We start from the raw sequence: 10278 nt of genomic DNA, 5'->3' as shown, positions 1-10278 counted from the left end.
TCGTGCATGAAATTCCCAACTTGAAACATGACCCTGTCCGTCTGCCAGTTGCTGTGGTTTCTATGGCAACTAAAGCATCGCACTAGCGCGCTAATCCCTGTATAGTAGAAACCACTGCATGCCAACGTTAGGCCGCTCACATTCACATTAAGTGGAAACGTCATAAACGTAAGGAACCTTAACAATTCAAAGCACATTCGTATTTCCATCTCATTTCTTGCAGTAACTGGCCGTGCCATGATTGCAATTTTGAGTCACGATATTTTTTTAATTATCCAAGAAATAAATAATTATCTTCAGTTCTCTACGTTATTCTGCAATTTTGTCACACAATGAAATCATATTGTACTACAAATGATATATTATTCGTAAAAATGTATGTCTTTAAGCTGTTATAACATTTATAAATGTCCAAAAATGAATGTTACTTTCGTCACCGCAATACGCATAATCAAGTCGACGTTAAAGTTACAGGTTTCATTCTTTTTTATTGTATGTGGTTATTTGTGTAAAGTACTTTTCATATTATGTCATTTTATTTATTTTCTCGTTCTTTAAAAACATTTAGCTATTTCTTTTAAACTGTTTTTTTTTAATGTTTTTGTATTAAGCAGATAAGTGTTTATTGAATTCAATAATAGGTTTGTTTGTTAAAACATGTTTAATTATATTCGATACAAATTTTCAGAATATGTATTCGTGTTATTATCAGCTTATTTTACACGTTACCGGACACACTATAAAACGAATAACAAATTAAACATTACAATGATTCAAGTTAGGGACATTGCTTTGGAAAAGTGAATAAAAAGGTTAGGAAGGGACGAGGTTGGGGTTAAACCGGTTTTATGCTCAAGTGTAATCTAGGACTTAAAAGAACATCAATTAACACAAAACACGTAGGTATATAAATCATTTATTTCCGGCAAGACATGGGTAGCATAACATATTTTCACCAAACATTTACAATAACAAGACAAATACAAGTTAAACTACGCGTGCAAGCATATAATTTAACTCGTGAATTAGACATCGGAATCACGATATATAAACGTGTCTATGTCAAATAGCATATACTATTGGTAACATATCATTAAAATAAGTGTACTTATTGTTTGGACATATTTAAAAACGGATTGGATAAAATATATTAAAACTATGCCAATGTTTATAGACGACATATGTATTCTTATCCGAAATCGAAATTCAGAAGAAACACATCTCGAAAAGGCTAACACACCTAATTATCTCATGCTAAAACCTCTATGAGTTCTTTGAAAAGATTTAAAATGAACATCTGGTAAATAAACATCTGACGTATTGAAGCTACATAATACGTTTTTTTGCTAAATAATCTATATCCTACATAGTTATAAATCATATACTATATCGATTCCATTATGTTGAAGATTAAGTATTTGAGTGAGTTTTATATATAAATCAATTGAATGTGTAAGCTACAAAACCTGTGTTTGTTACATATATTTTCTGTGTATATTACAATAAGACTATTGAAATGCAGTGCTCGCACGTATTTGCTGTTAACAATCCAATCAATTTAGACAACAACTACCACGCAACAGATTAACATGAATTACCGAAATGAAATACAGCTTTAAACTGTAATGGGTTATACAGCAAGAAAAATGCAGGGAGTTTTACAATACGCTTATCTGTGCTTTTTCAACAAAACTGATATAAACTAATATTTGTTCAAACTTGAACGATATGATATTGATATATCTTGTTATCTTAAGATTGGGAAAGATTGATAATGTTAATGATCGTGTTTCATGTTAAAACAGAGGCGCCGATGCTGCAGAAGATAATTATGTACAAGTCGGCGACCGGCATAAACGCTCATCCGTTAATTTCCGGGACGCTATATATTCTTCAAACTTCAAATCTTGAGTCCTCCTCGGTCAGTTGCATAGCTGCTTGAAAAGACTGGACTTCAGATGAAAACAAGTTGCAATTGATACAAAAATCATGTTGTACAAGTTAATAAGCGATTTCGAAAATGAAACGAAATTATTGTGTTCCATTTTAGAATATTCCCCGAGGGACCAACAGTACTATAACTACGATGGTACGTACATTTGTTTAAATACATGAATATCTGTATGTTTCAAAATTTTCTTAAGTTACTTCTTTGGCGCTATAAACGCAAAATTAAGTTTTATCTAACTTAAATTGTATAAAAAATTGTAGATTTTCAATGTTTAATCAATATTTAATATTTAATCAATAAAAGCTGGAATGTTTTAAATAAAATGTATATTAATATGATATAAAAATAATAATTGTAATATTAATAACAATAATAATAATTATTATTATTACAATAAATTAAATTAAAATAAATTAAATTAAAAATACAATAATAATAATAATAACAATAATAATGATGAAAATATTTTATGAAAGTTATAATAGTTATAATAAAGAAATAATTATTAAAATGATAATACTCATAATAATGATGATGGTGGTGATAATAATAATACTAATAATACTAATAATAGTAATAATAAGTATTATTATTATATGTATATATATTTTTATAGTAGTAGTAGAAGAAGTAGTAGTAGTAGTAGTAGTAGTAGTAGTAGTAGTAGTAGTAGTAGTAGTAGTAGTAGTAGTAGTAGTAGTAGTAGGTAGTAGTAGTAGTAGTAGCAGCAGTAGTAGTAGTAGTAGTAGTAGTAGTAGTAGTAGTAGTAGTAGTAGTAGTAGTAGTAGTAGTAGTAGTTGTAGTAGTAGTAGTAGTAGTAGTAGTAGTAGTAGTAGTAGTAGTAGTAGTAGTAGTATAGTAGTAGTAGTAGTAGTAGTAGTAGTAGTAGTAGTAGTAGTAGTAGTAGTGTAGTAGTAGTAGTAGTAGTAGTACGTAGTAGTAGTAGTAGTAGTAGTAGTAGCAGCAGAAGTAGTAGTAGTAATAATAATAGTAGTAGTAGTAGTTATAGTTATTATTATATGTATATATATATTTATAGTAGAAGCAAGTAGTAGTAGTAGTAGTAGTAGTAGTAGTAGTAGTAGTAGTAGTAGTAGTAGTAGTAGTAGTAGTAGTAGTAGAAGCAGTAGGTAGTAGTAGTAGTAGTAGTAGTAGTAGTAGTAGTAGTAGTAGTAGTAGTAGTAGTAGTAGTAGTAGAAGTAGTAGTAGTAGTAGTAGTAGTAGTAGTAGAAGTATAGTAGTAGTAGTAGTAGTAGTAGTAGTAGTAGTAGTAGTAGTAGTAGTAGTAGTAGTAGTAGTAGTAGTAGTAGTAGTAGTAGTAGTAGTAGTAGCAGCAGAAGTAGTAGTAGTAATAATAATAGTAGTAGTAGTAGTTATAGTAGAAGTAGTAGTAGTAGTAGTAGTAGTTGTTGTAGTAGTAGTAGTAGTAGTAGTAGTGGTAGTAGTAGTAGTAGTAGTAGTCGTCGTCGTCGTCGTCGTAGTAGTAGTAGTAGTAGTAGTAGTAGTAGTAGTAGTAGTAGTAGTAGTAGTAGTAGTAGTAGTAGTAGTAGCAGTAGTAGTAGTAGTAGGAGGAGGAACGTTTATGTGAAACAATATATACTATTGGTTGCAAGTCATCGAAAACAAGTGTAATTAAGCAACGTAAATATTTAATAATGACTGCCTTATGGAATGCTTTATTCCAATACGAAAGCACGTGTGTGAAGTTAAAATTACGCGCAATACGCTAAATAGGCTGCACCTGACTCCGACCCTAATTAAAAGTCCCAGTCAAAACTAGGTCAGCCCTATAGGCAGTCGATGGCTGGTCAGCGTGCACTTGGTCGCTTCCAGGGGATAACTCTTGTTTTGCCATAAGGAGACCCTGAAAGGGGCATACCCGCTCACTGTAAAATGACGTATACGAGAAAAAAGCTTAATAGGCTTCATAAACGGCCAACCCTAATTTAAAGTCCCGGCCGAAATTAGCTCAGCCTGATAGGCAGTCGATGGCTAGTCAGCGTGCCATAGGTCGCTTCCGGGGGGAGAACTCATTATCGTCCGAAAGGGGACCTTAAAGAGATATACCCACTTACAGGCAAAATTATGCGTAGTACGCTTTGCAAGCTGCATATGTCTCCGACCCTAATTAAATTCCCAGCCAAAACTAGGTCAGCCCGAAAGGCAGCTGACGACAGATCAGCGTGCACTAGGTCGCTTACGGCGGATAACTCTTATTTGGAAGAAAGGGGCCCTTAAAGGGACATATCCTCTCATAGAAAAGGACGTATACGAGAAATAGGCTAAACAGGATGCATGCACGGCCGACCCAAATTGAAAGTCCCGGCCGAAACTAGTTCAGCCCGATAGGAAGTCGACGGCTGGTCAGCATGCACTAGGTCGTTTTAAAGGGACAACTCTAGTTCCACCGAAAGGGGCCCTTAAAGGGGCATACCCACTCACAACAAAAATGACGCGTAATACGCTAAATAGGCTGCACCTGTCTCCGTCCCTAATTTAAAGTCCCTTTCAGAACTAGGTCTGCCCGACAGGAAGTCGACGGTAGACTAGATTAGCATGTACTAGGTCGCTTCCGGGGGATAACTATTATTTGGCCGAAAGGGTCCCTTAAAGGGGTATACCCGCTCACTGGAAAATGACGTATACGAGAAATAGGCAAAATAGGCTGCATGCACGACCGAACTTTATGAAAAGTCCCGGCCGAAACTAGTTCAGCCCAATAGGCAGTCGAAGGGTGATCAGCGAGCACTAGATCGCTTTCGGGGGATAACTATTGTTCGTCCGAAAGGGGCCCTTAAATAGGAATACCCACAGACAGGCAAAATGACGCATAATACGCTAAATAGGCTGCACCTGACTCCGACCCTAATTAAAAGTCCCAGTCAAAACTAGGGCAGTCCGATAGGCAGTTGACGGCTGGTCAGCGTGTACTAGGTCGCTTCCGGGGCATAACTCTTGTTTGGCCGAAAGGAGCCCTTGTAGGGACATACCCGCTCATTGTAAAATGACGTATACGAGAAAAAGGCTTAATTAGGCTGCATGAACGGCCGACGCTTATTACAATTCCCGGCCGAAATGAATTCAGCCCGATAGGCAGTCGACGCCTGGTCAGCGTGCACGAGGTCGCTTCCTGGGGATAACTCTTGTTTGTCCGAAAGAGGTCCTTAAAGGGACATACCCGCTCACTGGGAAATGACGCGTACGAGAAATAGGTTAAATAGGCTGCATGCATGGCCGACCATAATTTAAGGTCCCGGTCGAAACTAGTTCAGCCCGATAGGCGGTCTACAGCTGGTCAGCGTACACTAGGTCGCTTTCGGGGGATAACTCTTGTTCGTCCGACAGGGGTCCTTAAATGGGCATATCCGCTCACTAGGAAATGACGCACACGAGAAATAGGCTAAATAGGCAGCATGCACGGCCGTACCTAATTAATAGTTAAGCCCGACAGGCAGACCACGGCTGGTCAGTGTGCACTAGGTTGCACTCACTTCCAAAATGACGCGTCATACTCTAAATAGGCTGCACCTGACTCCGACCCCAATTTAAAGTCCCAGTCAAAACTAGGTCAGCCCGATAGGCAGTCGACGGCTGGTCACCGTGCACTATGTCGCTTCCGGGGGATAACTCTTGTCTGGCAATAAGTAGTCCTTGAAGGGACATACCCGCTCACTGTAAAATTACTTATACGAGAAAATGCTTAATAGGCTGCATGAACAGCCGACCTAATTAAAATTCCCGGCCGAAATTAGTTCAGCCCGATAGGCAGTCGAGGGTTGGTCAGCGTGCACTAGGTCGCTTCCGGGGGATAACTCTTTATCGTCCGAAAAGTGCCTTAAAAGAGGCATACCCACTTACAGGCAAAATGACGCGTACTACACGTGGCTGCATGCACGCCCGACCCTAACTAAAAGTCCGGGCCGAAACTAGTTCATCCCAATAGGCAGTCGACGGCTGGTCAGCTTGCACTTGAACGCTTCCGAGGGATATATCGTGTTCGTCCGAAAGGGGCCCTTAAAGGGGCATACCCATTTAGAGGCATAATGACGCATAATACGCTGAATAGGCTGCACCTGACTCCAACCCTAATTAAAAATCCCGGCCGAAACTAGGTCAGCACGATAGGCAGTCGACGGCTGGTGAGCGTTCACTAGGTCACTTTCGGGAGATAGCTCTTGTTTGGTCATAAGGGGCCTTTGAAGAGGCATACCCGTTAAGTGTAAAATGACGTAAACGAGATGAAGGCTTAATAGGCTGCATGCACGACCGAACTTTTTGGAAAAGTCCCGACCGAAACAAGTCCTGCCCGATAGGCAGTCGGCGGCAGATTAGCTTGCACTTGGTCACTTCCGGGGGATGACTCTTGTTCGTACAAAAGAGGCCCTTAAAGGGGATACCCACTAACATGCGAAATAACGCACAATACGTTAAATAGGCTGCACCTGACTCCGATCCTTATTTAAAGTCCCGGCCGAAACTAGGTTAGTCCGACAGGCAGTCGACGGTAGATCAGCGTGCACTAGGTCGCTTCCGGGCGATAACTCTAATTGGACTGAAATAGGCCCTTAAAGGGGTATACCCGCTCACTTGAAAATCACGAATACGAGAAATAGGATTAATAGGCTGCATGCACGACCTAACTTTAAGAAAATTCCCGGCCGAAACTAGTTCTGTCCGAAAGGCAGTCGGCGGCAGATCAGCTTGCACTAGGTCGCATCCGGGGGATAACGCTTTTTCGTCCGAACGGGACCCTTAAAGGGGCATACCCACTAACAGGCAAAATGACGCGTATTACGTTAAATAGGCTGCACCTGACTCCGACCCTTATTAAAAGTCCCGGCCGAAACTAGGTCAGCTCGACAGACAGTCGAAGGCAGGTCAGCGTGCACTTGGTCGATTCCGGGCGATAACTCTTGTTTTGTCGAAAAGGGCCCTTAAAGAGGCATAACCGCTAACTGGAAAATGACGCATACGAGAAATAGGCTAAATAGGCTGCATGCAGGGCCGACATTAACTAAAAGTCGCGGCCGAAACTAGTTCAGCCCGATAGGCAGTCGGCGGGTGGTCAGCGTGCACTAGGTCGCTTCCGGGGGATAACTCTTGTTTGTTTGAAAGGGGACCTTAAAATGGCATACCCACTCACAGGCAAAATGACGCGTAATACGCTAAATAGGCTGGACTGACTCCGATCCTAATTAAAAGTCCCGGTCGAAACAAGGTCAGCCCGACAGGTAGTCGACTTCCGGGGGATAACTGTTGTTTGTCTGAAAGGGGACTTAAAAGGGGCATACCCACTAGCAGGCAAAATGACGCGTACTACGCTTAATAGGCTGCACCTGACTCCGACCCTAATTAAAAGTCCCGGCCGAAACTGGTTCAGCCCGATAGGCAGTCGGCGGCTTGTCAGCGTGTATTAGGTCGTTTCCGGGGATAACTCTTGTTAGTCAGAAAGGGGCCCTTAAAGGGGCCTACCCGCTAACTGGAAAATTACGCATACGGCTTGTAAATAGTTTTATAAATAGGCTGTATATTTGATCGCATGTAATATACCTGCTAATTAGTCTAAATAAATAAATATTTTAAAACGACTAAATATGTTTTTGTTTTTTTAAATCTTTTTAATAAACTGACTAAATAGGCCAAAACAGCCTGGTAAATAGGCTTAATAGAGTAGATAGGGTGCATGTTTCAACCTATTAAATAACTTGTTAAGTAGGCTTATTAGGAGCCAGAGGTATTACACGCTACATGTAAGCTTGAACCTGCTAGTTATATTTATTTGAAATTGCCGATCTAAACTGATAATACGACCTGAAAAAGCTGTTTCATGCCCAAAATTTCCGTACACACATTCAAGAATAACCTTAACATTAAAGCGACTGACACAGGCTTTTCAACACATGCTTACCGATTGGTGAAAATTTGTGACAAGAGACTTAAACTACTAGTATTCTATTTGAATGAAAAAGCTACAGTCTGTACAAACCATTTTCCGTAAAAATTCGACCTTTGAGCCCCTAAATATGACCCTGGCCGAAGGGATAGGGACAATGGTTTACACCACCCGACAGAACGTCTCAACATGGTGAACATTGGTGTAAAGTTATGTTAACTTTTTATGATAAGCGATAAAGGGCGGACGTACGCACGTGTACTCGTACTCGACAGCTGCATGGAGCTTTCCGCAGGCGGGCCATTCAAATACTCCGTGCCTGAAATACCCTTAGTATGCCACTTTGGCAGAGGATTGACAATTCAGTTTTGAGAACTGGTTTCCCAACAATGCATGCTTCATTCATATAAAGTTAAATCTGTATAAATCATATTACAGTCAAGATATGCCATGGACAACATTTCAGACCAAACATTCACAAGTACAATGGCCTAGTATCACGAACGTTCTCAGGTTTTAAACTCAACTCAGCAGATGAGATTTGAGTTTCCACTCAGCTGAGAATTGAGTATGACGGGGATCTCACGAACGAACACAAAACTCATCTCAGTTGAGACCGACTCAACTTTCCGACTCGACTCAAATATTTATTATTTGTTAAAGATATAAGCGACGTTCTTCAAAAGGAGATTGATTTATAGCATTTTTACGGGAAATAGTGTCAGTTTTTTCCGTCTACAAGAGTGAAAATGCCTAGCCCTAGGTCGAAAGGCTCTGTCTGTTTGAAAAAATAATAAACCATTACGATGCGCTGTACGGTCAACTAAACGATCTCAAACGGCAATACGATGTGAGCTGAAACATGGAAATCTATGCTGACAAAAGGTAATGAGCTAGTGTGTGTGCAAAATAAAAAAAAATCAAGTAGATCTAAATCATTGAATGTTTTAACACGTGATATACATCTAGAGATGACAATATACGGAAACTCCAAAATAGCCTGTACAATAATGACAATAGAGCTATATGACTTCAAGAGTCAGAAGTAAATAAGAAATGTGTGGTCTGCTATTATGTAGCCTGTTTCTTTTGTGTTACACTAGTGAATGATGGGTGTTTGATGCCATGCCTGTTGTACATATGAGACTTGTTCTGAGAAAATTGGGCAAAATGCATGTGCGTAAAGTGTCGTCCCAGATTAGCCTGTGCAGTCCGCACAGGCTTATCAGGGATGACACTTTCCGCTTTAATGGCATTTTTCGTTTAAAGGAAGTCTCTTTTTACCGAAAATCTAGTTTAAGCGGAAAGTGTCGTCCCTGATTAGCCTGTGCGGACTGCACAGGCTAATCTGGTATGACACTTTACGCACATGTAATAAGCCCAGTTTTATCAGAACGCGGCTCATATTTAAATATCAAAATCACTTAACTCAGTTTTTTCATCATTTTAATAGGTAACTTACATACGTCACTTGTTTTATTTTAGCAACTTGAAGCTTCAATGTGACAGAACTGTTCCAGAAATTATAAAATTGTTTGGGAATACAAAAACAAGAGGTATACTTTTCTATAGTCAATAGTTTGTGCACACAATGTAACAGTTTTTAACTTAATTATTAGCTTGGCTGTTTTCTGAGAAAACCCGAGGTATTGTCATAGCCAGCTCGTCGTGTCTTCCACCGTCCGGCGTCCTCCGTGCTAAAACCTAAACATATGCTCTAAAATCAAAGTGATTCCACCTACAACTTTGAAACTTCATATGTACATTCACCTTGATGAGTTATACACACCACGCCCATTTTTGAGTCACTAGGTCAAAGGTCAAGGTCACTGTGACCTAAAAAAAAATAATCCGACAAGCTTTCATTTATTTAATACTGCACCCACAGCCGAGCGTTGGCTACCGTTATGCGGTGCTCTTGTTTTAAAGTCTGTTTGGGTTAGTTGCCTTGCAAAATTACTATCCATCAGCTTGTTAAACAGGCACATGTCTTGTTTAACACATTAAGCACATTGAAAATGCTAGAAACTGTACAGAACTTTGGTGTTTGATAATAAAATAGCACTGTTTATATATATGCTTAGTCTATGACTATTAATTAGTATGTCTGGTATATTAAATTGTGGGTTTTGTGGATATCTGTAATATGGGGATACATTATTGCTGCTTTGTTGTTTAAACATAAAAAAACAATTATCCTGGGTGCAAACCTGGGTGTCTGTGTTTGTTAAACCATCCATCGTATTATTTTGTCCAAAGTTATGCCCCTCAAGCCATTTCCTTTTATTTGATAAAACAAGGAACCATGTGCAAACTTATATTACCTAAAATATGCATATACTATAGGTAAATATATATTCTCCCATGTAACAATATCAAATGGCATTTCCATATGAAAATTAACCCCACATTTATGTACTAGTTATACCCCCAC

Source organism: Dreissena polymorpha, chromosome 7 (genome assembly GCF_020536995.1).
Source record: "Dreissena polymorpha isolate Duluth1 chromosome 7, UMN_Dpol_1.0, whole genome shotgun sequence".
Taxonomy (NCBI): Eukaryota; Metazoa; Mollusca; class Bivalvia; order Myida; family Dreissenidae; genus Dreissena; species Dreissena polymorpha.
Note: the sequence above shows the minus strand (reverse complement) of the source record.